At 38.6% G+C, this 12,427-nt stretch overlaps 1 pseudogene; it reads left to right on the top strand.

The window, feature by feature from the left end:
• The first annotated feature begins 2,469 nt into the window (after positions 1-2,469).
• LOC129692647 (olfactory receptor 4C45-like) lies at positions 2,470-12,427 on the top strand (annotated as a pseudogene).

Raw genomic sequence — 12,427 nt, 5'->3', positions numbered from 1 at the left:
ACCTGGGGCATTGGATTTTTTTTTTTTAGAAACAATGTCTAGTGTTGTTTTATGGACATTCTTAAATGCTTAAAATGGTCATAGAGAATTATATCCTATCTGTAGTATACATTTTAATTGATTAATAATTGTATCATTGAATGGAGTACAGTGTGACAATGCATGTAGATATGATAAAATCATGGTGATAAATATTTCCATCCTATTAAATAATCATTGTTTCTTTAAACATTGAATCTTTAAACCCTTTTCTAGTTCCTTACAAGATATATAATAAATTGCTGTCAAGCATGTTCATCCCAGTGCTTAGTATGCGTTCCTCCAATGCACCTTTATATTGGTTCCTGTTCTCCAACCTCATGCTATTCCTCTCCTTCCTGTCTTCCTAGTCTCTATGACCACTATTGTACTCTGAACTTCAATAAGATAAAATTTTTTGGCTTTTATATTTGAGTGAGAGTGTGTAGCATTTGGCTTTCTGTGCCTAGCTATTTCCCTTATGTCATATCTTCCAGTTCCACCTAGGTCGCTACAAATCATTAAATATAATTCATTTTATAGCTCAATTTTATTCTGTCAGTATACATGTCACTTTTCTTCTTTCATTATTTTGAGAATTTCTTACTTGAATGTTATATATTTTATCATTCTCACCTCTCTATATCCAACATCTAGTTACTTATATCTCTTTTTCTATAATTATTATTAGTGTGTATGTGTGCTGAGTTCATTTAGTGTTGCTCATAACTACATGTTTGAGATGACTACTAGGTATTAGATAATCTTTTAGGAAAGTCATCCTTGAAAAAGACTAATTTCCACTCTCTCAGCAGCCATTGGTTTCACATAGTTCTTGTAGGGATGGGGCCTTGTCAAATTTCCCCTACCTACATTGTCATGTCAACTGGTGTGCTAATTAAGCTAAATCAATGTAGCTTCTAACATTGTTCCAAATAAGTCTCCTTATAACCATAGATAAGTACAGCTTTCACTTCTCATCAAAGAAATTTCTTTTTGCAGCATATGGAGAGATCCACAACTAGTCAAAATGCAGAGAATTTGTGGCCATGAGAGGAGCTACCCAAATAGTACACCTTTTTTTTTGTTTTTGTTTTGTTTTGTTTGTTTGTTTTATATTTCCAGCTTTAATTATATGTTTAGGTGATTTACATGTTAAATACTATACCTATCCATTTTTTTAAAGTTTTCACTGAGATATGTAATATGCAGAAATTTTAATGCACTGTAAAACTGTGACGTTTCCATCTTCAGTGTTTATGTGAACACATTACTCAAGTACCATGAAGCTGTTTTTCTGTCTTCTCTAATTTTGAATCAAGTGCTCTAAATTATTTTTCTCAGATAACTCTTCTTTTTTTAATTTTTTATTAATTACACTTTATTCATTTTGTATCCCCCATAAGCCCCTCCCTCCTCCCCTCCCGATCCCACCCTCCCTTCCCTTTCTGCATGCATGCCACTCCCCAAGTCCACTGATAGGGGAGGTTCTCCTCTCCTTTCTGATCTTAGTCTATCAGTTCTCATCAAAAGTGGCTGCATTGTCCTCTACTGTGTGGCCTGGTAAGGCTGCTCCCCCCTCAGGGGGAGGTGATCAACGAGCAGGCCAATCAGATTATGTCAGAGGCAGTCCCTCTTCCCATTACTATGTAACCCACTTGGACACTGAACTGCCATGGGCTACATCTGTGCAGGGGTTCTAGGTTATCTCCACGAATAGTCCTTGGTTGGAGTATGAGTCTCTGGGAAGTTCCCTGTGTTCAAATTATCTTGTTCTGTTGCTCTCCTTGTGGTGTTCCTGTCCCCTCCAGCTCTTACTATGCAATCCCTATACCAAAAGTTGAAGAATGTTGCAGAAGAAGGGACAGGAACATTTTAAGGTCCAGATGACTAGGATGTCTACTGTGAGATAATGACTACTAAACATGGCAAGGATACCACACCCATGAAATCTCAACAGTATTATTTCTGAAGCATACCACATTTTCTTAATCTATTCTTTCTTCCACTGGCAGAAATATCAATTCTCATTAGGAATACATATAAGAAGGCTGAATTGGCATTAAGACTCAGAAAGAGCTCACAGTGTTTTTTAGAACCCCTGCACTACTAAATTTCTTTAAAGTAAGAAGAAAAATGGATACAATCTAAATCCCACTTTAACAATCTCATCACTCTACCAATACATTTATAAAACATAAATTTTAATATTATTGTTAGGAAAATACATATGAAGAGAAAAGAACCAAGAAATCACAGAGTTATATTGTTGTAGGTGTGTTTCCCAATTCTTCAGTAAAAGGAAGTAAAATTATATATACTTAAAGAGCAAGAAATTAATCATTTATATTGAAGTTATACATTAGATGAAAAATTGTGAAAGACAATGATGGCTGCTGGGGCTGACATTCCCAACAGAATATTCATAACACACAGTGCCATGCACTAGCCATGACTGCAGAAAGAAAAGACTTAATTCCTAGCCTCAGCTTGCATCTAATTATATTGCAAATGACAGCAATTCACACGTAAGGACATCATCACATCGGATTATGATCTTAGTAAGGATGTTCCATATGATCAGAGGTCAGGTTCCTGGCAAACAAGAACAGAGAACAAGAGACATTGGAACACTCAGACCTAAATGGAATGTCTTCATCAAAACCCTCTTCTCAGGGCTCAGGCAGAAGAGGAGGCAAAAGGGATTGTAAGAGCCAGAGAAGACAGACCATACCAAGGAAACAGTGTCTTCCAGACACAACAAGACTGATATACATATGAACTCACAGAAAGTGTGTCAACACACACAGGCCTATATAGGTTCAGTCCAGATGGCATTCCAGCATTGAGAGGGAAAGTAGACATGAGCTCCCATCCATAAACAAAGCTATCTCCACTTGACAATGCCTGCAATGGAAAACTCAGTTTTCTCCAATGGAGTTTTACTGGGTGTATAAACCACACTTAAGGGTAGGTATGTTTCATGCTCAGCACTAGACGCCCAAGACAAAACAAACTCAGTGGTGTTTTGGTAGATTTTGTTGTTGTTGCTTTAACTCTTTTTATTTAAAACTGTTTTCTCATGTACTTATTTTATTCACTTTACATCCTTGTAGCCTTTTCTCTTCTCCCCTCCCAGCCCCACCCTCTCTCTCTTCCCTTTCTCCCTCCCCGCCTCCTTTTCCAAAGAAAAGAGGAGCTCCCTTTCCCATCTACCCCAGCTCATCAAGTTGCATCAGGACTGAAAGTATCCTCTTCCCCTGTGGCCTGTGAAGGCAGTCCCAACAGGGGAAAGTGATCAAAAAGCTAGCAAGTATATCTGTGTCAGATGCAGTAACTACTTCCCTTACTAGAGGACCCACTTGAAGCCTAAGTTGCCTATTTGCTACATTTGCTACATGGGCCCAGAGGGGTTTGCTGAGACTGAAGCATCAACCAAAGATCATAGATGAACTGGACCTAGGCCCCCTAAAAAGATGTAGCAGTTTTTGTAGGTTTTATTGACTCATATTGCTTTGGAATTTTTTTCATCTTACTGATCTTTTACTAGCATATTACTATTTCTAATTTTGTGATGTGTGTGTTTCTTATGCTTTTCTGCTGTTTTATTTTTAATTCCTAGCTTGTTTTCTTTTTTATTTGCCAAATTTTTTTTATTATTTTATTTTTCTTTTTAGTTACATTTTGTTAACTCTGTGTCCCAGCTGTATCCCACTCCCTCATTCCCTCCCCAACCCCACATTCCCTCCCTGGTCTCCTCCCTGCCCCTTTCCAAGTCCCCTGATAGGGGAGGACCTCCTCCCCTTTCATCTGACCCTGTTTTATCAGGTATCTTCAGGGCTGGCTGCAAAGTCCTCCTCTGTGGCCTAACAGACTGCTCCTCCCCTGGGGGGGGTGTCAAACAGCCTGCCCTTGAGATCCTGTTAGAAATAAAAAAGTAAGTGTTCCCCTTACTTTGGAAAACTACTTGGTTACTGAGCTACCACGGGCCACATCCGAGCAGAAGTTCTAGGTTATATCCATAGATGGTCCTTGGTTGAGTGTCAGTCTCAGAAAAGACCCTGTGCCCAGATATATTTGGTCCTTGTAGAGCTCCTATCCTTTCCATATCATACTAACTTCCCTTCTTTCATATGATTCCCTGCACTCTGCCGAGGGTTTGGTTATGAGTCTTAGTGTCTGTTTTGAAACACTGCTAGGTAGAGTCTTTCAGATGCCTTTTGTGGTAGACTCCTGTCATAAGTTCAATGCACATCCCATTTGTCTTTCTAAATGAGGATTAATCACCTTCGCCTGTGTCCACTTTCTTGATTATCTTCTTTAGGTGTGTAGATTTCATTATGTTTATCATGTCTTGTAGGTCTATATAAGCGAGTATATACCAAGTTTGTCTTTCTCCTTCTGGGATACTTCACTCAGAATGATCTTTTCTAGATCCCACCACTTGCCTGCAAATTTCATGATTTCCTCCTTTTTGATTGCTGAGTAGTATTCCATTGTGTAAAAATACCACAATTTCTGTATCCATTCCTCCGTTGATGGACATCTGGGTTGTTTCCAAGTTCTGGCTATTAAAAATAAAGCTGCTACAAACATGGTTGAACAAATGTCCTTGTTGTGTACTTGAGCAAATTTTGGGTATATACCTAGGAGTGGTATAGCTGGGTCTTGAGGTAGCACTAAAAAAATCAGAAGCCCTCTTGTATACCAAAGACAAAAAGGCTGAGAAAGAAATTAGGGAAACAACACCCTTCACAATAGCCACTAATAACATAAAGTACCTTGGTGTGACTCTAACCAAGCAAGTGAAAGACCTGTTTGAGAAAAACTTCAAGTCTTTGAAGAAAGAAATTGAAGAAGATCTCAGAAGATGGAAAGATCTCCCGTGCTCATGGATTGGTAGGATTAACATTGTGAAAATGGCCATCCTGCCAAAAGCAATCTACAGATTCAATGCAATTCCCATCAAAATACCAACTCAATTCTTTACAGACCTTGAAAAAAAGATTCTCAACTTCATATGGAGAAACAAAACACCCAGAATCTCCAAAACGATCCTGTACAACAACAGATCATCTGGAGGTATCTCCATTCCCGATCTCAAGCTGTACTACAGGGCAACAGTAATAAAAGCTGCATGGTATTGGCATAGAAACAGAAAGGAGGATCAATGGAATCGCATAGAAGACCCAGAAATAAACCCACACACCTATGAATACTCAATATTTGACAAAGAAGCCAAATCCATTCAATGGAAAAAAGACAGCATCTTCAACAAATGGTGCTGGACCAACTGGATGTCTACATGCAGAAAAATGAAAATAGATCCATATTTATCACCCTGCACAAAACTAAAGTCCAAGTGGATCAAGGACCTCAACATAAAACCAGATACTCTAAATCAGCTGGAAAAAAAAGTGGGAAACACCCTAGAACTCATTGGCACAGGAGACAACTTCCTGAACAGAACACCAACAGCACAGGCTCTAAGAGCAACAATCAATAAATGGGACCTCATGAAACTGAAAAGCTTCTGTAAAGCAAAAGACACTGTCATCAAAACAAATAGACAGCCTACAGATTGGGAAAGAATCTTCACCAACCCTTTATCTGACAGAGGGCTAATATCAAGTATATATAAAGAACTAAAGAAGCAGAAAAGCAACAAACCAAGTAATCCACTTAAAAAATGGGGAACAGAGCTAAACAGAGAATTCTCGAAAGAGGACCATCGAATGGCAGAGAAACACTTAAAGAAATGCTCAACCTCATTAGCCATTAGGGAAATGCAAATCAAAACGACCCTGAGATTTCACCTTATACCCATCAGAATGGCCAAGATGAAAAACTCAAGTGATAGCACATGCTGGAGAGGTTGTGGAGAAAAGGGAACCCTCCTCCATTGCTGGTGGGAATGTAAACTGGTTCAACCACTCTGGAAGTCAATTTGCCAAATTTTTTAAGAGAGAAAAAGAAGCCATGAAGTTGGATGGGTGAAGAGGTGGAGAGGATCTGGGAGGTGGGGGAGGGGAACCATGATCAGAATATATTATATGAAAAAGTATATATTTTCAATAAAAATAAAATAAAAAGATGCTGTTGTGAAGATATTTCCTGCAAATTAAAACATTCCTTCCTAAAGGAATGCTCCTTAAGATTTGGAAAGTAAAACTTATAAGGCTTAGAATGTAAACAAAATCAATGTTAGGAAATTCCTGAAACTTGCAAGGTTCACAAGACTTCTCCCAAAGTGATACAGACAGACTAAACTTTAGAGAGGAGGAGAGTCTCCAAGAGGCTGGGCTTCCTGCAAGCCACTCAGGAAGCTCCACACATTCAGTTTGTATGACACATTGCCAATGGTAAGGTGAACTTTTCAGCTCTCTTTGAGTCAATGGTATTCCTATATAGCCCAATAAACTCATAGGTGCACTAAGCTGAACCTAATGGAACTGTTCTATTGGTAGTGGCAGTGTCCTGTCTGAGTTGAATAGATCTTCACTCAAATCTTCCCAGAAAAAAAGTCACACGACACTAGACATTTTTTTATTTGGGGAACTAGAGTTTCCCGGACTGTATTTTGTGACTTTTAGTTTCTTTTCTTTTTTTTTATTTAACTTTTATTAATTACACTTTATTCATTTTGTATGCCCCCTCCCTCCCCCCTCTTGGCCCCCCTCCCCCCCTTTCTGCATGCATGCCCCTCCCCAAGTCCACTGATGGGGAGGTCCTCCTCTCCTTCTTTCTGATTTTAGTCTATCAGTTCTCATCAGAAGTGGCTGCATTGTCAGGGTTCTAGGTTATCTCCATGAATAGTCCTTGGTTGGAGTATGAGTCTCTGGGAAGGTCCCTGTGTTCAAATTTTCTTGTTTTGTTGCTCTCCTTGTGGAGTTCCTGTCCTCTTCAGCTCTTACTATTTCCCACTTCTTACATAAAATTCCATTCACTCTGCCTGACAGTTGGCCCTCAGGCTCAGCATCTGCTTTGACAGTCTATACTGCAGAGGCTTTCAGAGGCCCTCTGTGGCAGGTTCCAAGGTTGTTTCCTGTTTTCTTCTTCTGGCTTTCAGAGGCCCTCTGTAGCAGGTTCCTAGGTTGTTTCCTGTTTTCTTCTTCTTCTGATGTCCATCCTCTTTGCCTTTCAGGATAGGGATTGAACATTTTAGTTAGGGTCCTCTCTTTTGCTTAGTTAGTTTAGATGTACAGATTTTAGTGGGTTTATTCTATGTTGTATGTTTATATGAGTGAGTATATACCATGTGTGTCTTTTTGCATCTGGGACAACTCACTCAGGATGATCCTTTACAGGTCCCACCATTTACCTGCAAATTTCATGATTTTCTTATTTTTTATTGCTGAGTAATACTCCATTGTATAGATGTACCACAATTTCTGCATCCATTCTTCAATTGAGGGGCATCTAGGCTGTTTCCAGCTTCTGGCTATTACAAATAAAGCTGCTACAAACATGGTTGAGCAAATGTCCTTTTTGTGTACTTGAGCCTCTTTTGGATATATGCCTAGGAGTGGTATGGCTGGATCTTGAGGAAGCGCTATTCCTAGTTGTCTGAAAAAGCACCAGATTGCTTTCCAGAGTGGGTGTACAAGTTTACATTCCCACCAGCAGTGGAGGAGGGTTCCCCTTTCTCCACAACCTCTCCAGCATGTGTTGTCACTTGAGTTTTTCATCTTGGCCATTCTGATGGGTGTAAAGTGAAATCTCAGGGTTGTTTTGATTTGCATTTCCCTAATGGCTAATGAGGTTGAGCCTTTCTTTAAGTGTTTCTCTGCCATTCGATATTCCTCTACAGAGAGTTCTCTGAGTAGCTCTATACCCCATTTTCAAGTGGATTACTTGGTTTGCTGCATTTCAGCTTCTTTAGTTCTTTATATATACTGGATGAGTCCTTTGTCAGATAAAGGGTTGGTGATGATTCTTTCCCAATCTGTTGGCAGTCGCTTTGTTTTGATGACCGATGTCCTTTGCTTTACAGAAGCTTTTCAATTTCATGAGGTCCCATTTATTGATTGTTACTCTTAGAGCCTGTGCTGTTGGTGTTCTGTTCAGGAAGTTTTCTCCTGTACCAATGAGTTCTAGGGTATTCCCCACTTTTTTTCCTAGCCGATTTAATGTGTCTGGTTTTATGTTGAGGTCTTTGATCCACTTGGGCTTCAGTTTTGTGCAGGGTGATAAGTATGGATCTATTTTGATTTTTCTACATGTAGACATCCAATTGGACCAGCACCATATGTTGAACATGCTATCTTTTTTCCATTGTATGGTTTTGGCATCTTTGTCAAAAATCAGGTGTCCATAAGTGTGTGGGTTTATTTCTGAGTCTTCTGTTTGGTTCCATTGATCCACCATTCTCCTGTATACAAAAGACAAAAGGGCTGAGAAAGAAATTAGAGAAACAACACCCTTCACAATAGCCACAAATGACATAAAGTACCTTGGTGTAACCCTAACCAAACAAGTCAAAGACTTGTATGAAAAAATTTTCAAGTCTCTGAAGAAAGAATTAGAAGATATCAGAAGATGGAAACATCTCCCATGCTCATGGCTTGGCAGTATTAACATAGTAAAAATGGCCATCTTATTAAAAGCAATCTACAGATTTAATGCAATTCCCATCAAATTGCCAACACAATTCTTTACAGACCTGGAAAGAAAAATTCTCAACTTCGTATGGAATAACAAGAAACTGAGAATTGCTAAAACAATCCTCTACAATAAAAGATCTTCTGGAGATATCTCCATCCCTGATCTCAAGCTTTACTATAGAGCAACAGTTATAAAAACTGCATGGTACTGACTTTTGGTTTCTTTCTTCATCTTTTATTTTGTTTTGAAACAGGATGTGGCTGTGCAACTTCAGCTGGCCTCAAACTCAAGGTCTTCCTGCCTCCACTTCTGAATACTATGATTACAGGCACGTACCAGCATAACCAATGTCATAGCTTTATTTAATCTAACTTTTTACTCAACATTAAGCTTTCCAGTTTAGTCTCTTTTGATGGATACATATTTTATTTAATTTTATTTTATTCATTACAATGTACTCTACTGTACCCGCCATATTTTAATGAAACCATACATTGCTTGATTGTTTGCCTGCTTTATTATTAAACAATAATATCTATTGCTCACAAATATTGGTGAACCATACAGCTGAATATTGTTCAAGTTTCCATGGTCACATTTATGATGAGTTTTTCTAAACCTGTAGCTATATCAAATGATTTAATTTGGTTGTCTAAAAAACATCTCCTTTGTCTTTATTCTTTGACAGTTTTATACACTAGTTTGCACTCGCACCAATAGTCAGTTGCCATCCTTGCCAGAATTTGTTGTCAATTTTACAAAATTTCGTTAGTTCTTTGAGAACTTTATATACCATGTATTGATCATATCCATGCCACAGCTCCTCCCACACTTGCCCTTTATTTACTTATCCACCAAGTGTTGTGTCCCATAATTTTCTATCAATTCCAATTAATGTTGACTAACTATCCTTGGATGTGTGTCCTTTCATTGGAGCAAGGCTGACTTACCAGAGCCTCCATGCTTAAAAGAAAGTGACTCACTTTCTACCAGCAGCTAAAAATTGGCAATAGTTGTTCAGCAAGGGATGGTATTTCATGTATAACTCTCCTCTTCTTGCTGAGATTTGATCCACCTTAGTTTGCAGATATCTTTTGCATGTTTTCAAAACTGTTGTGAATTCATATGTGCTATGTCATCCTGTTTCCAGAACCATTTTCCTTTTTTCAATTACTCATTTTTTAATTAAAACATTTATAAAATATTTTTACAATGTACAATGTGTAAATTTAACTTGTTAGCTTGGCAAGGCTATGAGACACATTTTAACATAACAAAACAAAGAATATTAAGATAAAAATTTTACAAAATCACATCAAAGTTGAATAGGGAAAATCAACAGGAGGAAAAGAACCCAGGTGAAGGATAAAGGATCAGAGACCCACTTGTCACACATTCAAGAGTCCCATAAAAATACTAAACTAAAATATATGCAGAGGACCTGGTACAGACCCAAGTAGGCTCTGTGCTTGCTGATTCAGTCTCTGTAAGTTCATATGAGTTTTACTCTATTGATTTAGAAGACCTTGTTCTCTTATAGTCCTCCATCCTCTCTGGTTTCTACATTCTTTCTGCCTCTTCTTCTGCGGGGTCCTCTGAAGTCTAAGAGGAAATATTTGATGGAAACATCTCATTTAGAGCTGTGTGTTACAATTTCTCTCTCTCTCTCTCTCTCTCTCTCTCTCTCTCTCTCACTCTCACTCATCCCCATATCTCTCATTCAGTACTTTCTAGATATCTCCTGAGGACACTTCAGTATCTGGATTGGGTTTATATAATGCTGGAACCTTGTATCATTTTCCTTTCTGTCCTCTGGAGGAGCTGGATCCAGGATCTGATCTTTGCCCCAAGCTGCTAGCTAAGCTGAGCCTGTAGCAGGATTCCTCTTCTTCACCCTGCTAGCAGGTTCTCCATGTTTATAAGTTTTTTTGTTTCATTTTGCCTTGCTTTGTTATTATAAAACTTCTTTAATGGATTTCCAATGTTTTTCAGTTTTTTCTCTGTGAAAGTCTCTTCATTCTTATTATTTCCTAGTTTTTGACTCTCCTTTTTTGGGATACACTAAGCAGCTACCAGTCTGACAGCTTACCCAGATGTACCCTCCTCCATTGCTGGTGGGAGTGTAAACTGCTACAACCACTTTGGAAGCCAATCTGGCACTTTCTCAGACAATTAGGAATAGTGCTTCCTCAAGATCCAGCTATACCACTCCTAGGCATATACCCAAAATTTGCTCAAGTACACAACAAGGACATTTGCTCAACCATGTTTGTAGCAACATTATTTGTAATAGCAAGAACCTGGAAACAACCCAGATGTCCCTTAATGGAGGAATAGATACAGAAATTGTGGTATTTTTACACAATAAAATAAGCCATGTCAGAGACTGGTTAGGCTTTGGAAGTCACCTATGTCATCAGTTATAATGAGAATTGTTTTTTTTTCTTTCTTTCCTTTTTTTTGAAAATAGATTCTTCTTTCATTCAATACACCCCAGCCATAATTTGCCCTTCCTCCAGTCCTAGCTCCCTATCTTCTCTTTCCCCCAGATCCCCTCCATTTTATCTTCAGAAAAAATCAGACCTCTAAGAGAAGACAGTCAAACAGGACAAATAAAGATACAATAAAAGAAGGTGAAAGTCCTCATACAGAGACTGGACAAGGTAACCTTATAAGAGGAAAAGAGTTCTTATGGTATTTGTAAAGTCCTGTCACTATTCCATGAAAATTAACTAGGACTAATCCAACCTATCCAATCCAATCTTTATAACTGCCTGGTATGTGATACTGTCTGTAGAGACAAGCAGAAATGACACTTCATAGACCTCAGGGACCAGAAGTAATGAGATAATGGAGCATTTCCATGTTTCACTTTGAATATCATCACTGAGACACCCTATTTTTTTCAGATGACCATACACACACAGCCTGAGCTAAATTGTTGGAAAGGATAAGCAATATCATAGAATTCATCCTCCTTGGCTTGACCCAAGACCCAGATCTGCACAAACTTGTATGTATTGTATGGTGAATAATCTACTTGATGACAATAGCAAGTAACATACTCATCTCAGTCACCATCTTTATCAGCCCAGCCCTGGCTATTCCCATGTACTTTTTTCTGTCCTCCTTGTCTATCATAGATGGTTTATACTCTTTTTTCATAGCACCCAAAATTAACTATGACGTAATCTCTGAGAAAAGCACTATATCCTTCATTGGCTGCATGACACAGCTTTTCGCTGGGCTTTTATTTCTTTGGGGTTTGGGGGGGGATGGTTGTTTTTGTTTTTTGGTTGTTGTTGTTTTTGCTGCTGCTGAAATAATCTTTATTTCCATGGCCTATGATCACTATGTAGCCATCTGTAAGCCCTTGCACTATATGACCATCATGAGCCGACCTGTGTGCATATTCCTAATAGGTACCACTGTAATCTTAGGATTCATCCATAGAGAAATACAAACTTTATGGACCAGTTACCATTCTGTGGTCCCAATACCCCACCATTTTATGTGTGATATAATACTACTCCTTGAGTTGACATACACTCACATTCACTCTCTTGGGCCTCTGATTGCTGCCAATAGTGGGTCACTGTGTTTGTTTATTTTCTTTATGCTGGTTGCTTCCTATTTAGTCATCCTTCACTCCCTGAGGAATAACAGCTCAGAAGGACACTGAGCACTGTTTACCTGTGCCTCTCATGTCACTGTTGTTGTCTTATCTGGTTCATATCTGTACCTAAGGCCCATGACCTCTTTTTCCACTTTACCTTCAGAAATGAGGAAGTCAAGAAAATTATGA

This window comes from Psammomys obesus, unplaced genomic scaffold (assembly GCF_907164565.1).
Source record: "Psammomys obesus unplaced genomic scaffold, mPsaObe1.curated_primary_1811, whole genome shotgun sequence".
NCBI lineage: Eukaryota > Metazoa > Chordata > Mammalia > Rodentia > Muridae > Psammomys > Psammomys obesus.
This window is presented reverse-complemented; position numbering and strand designations above follow the sequence as displayed.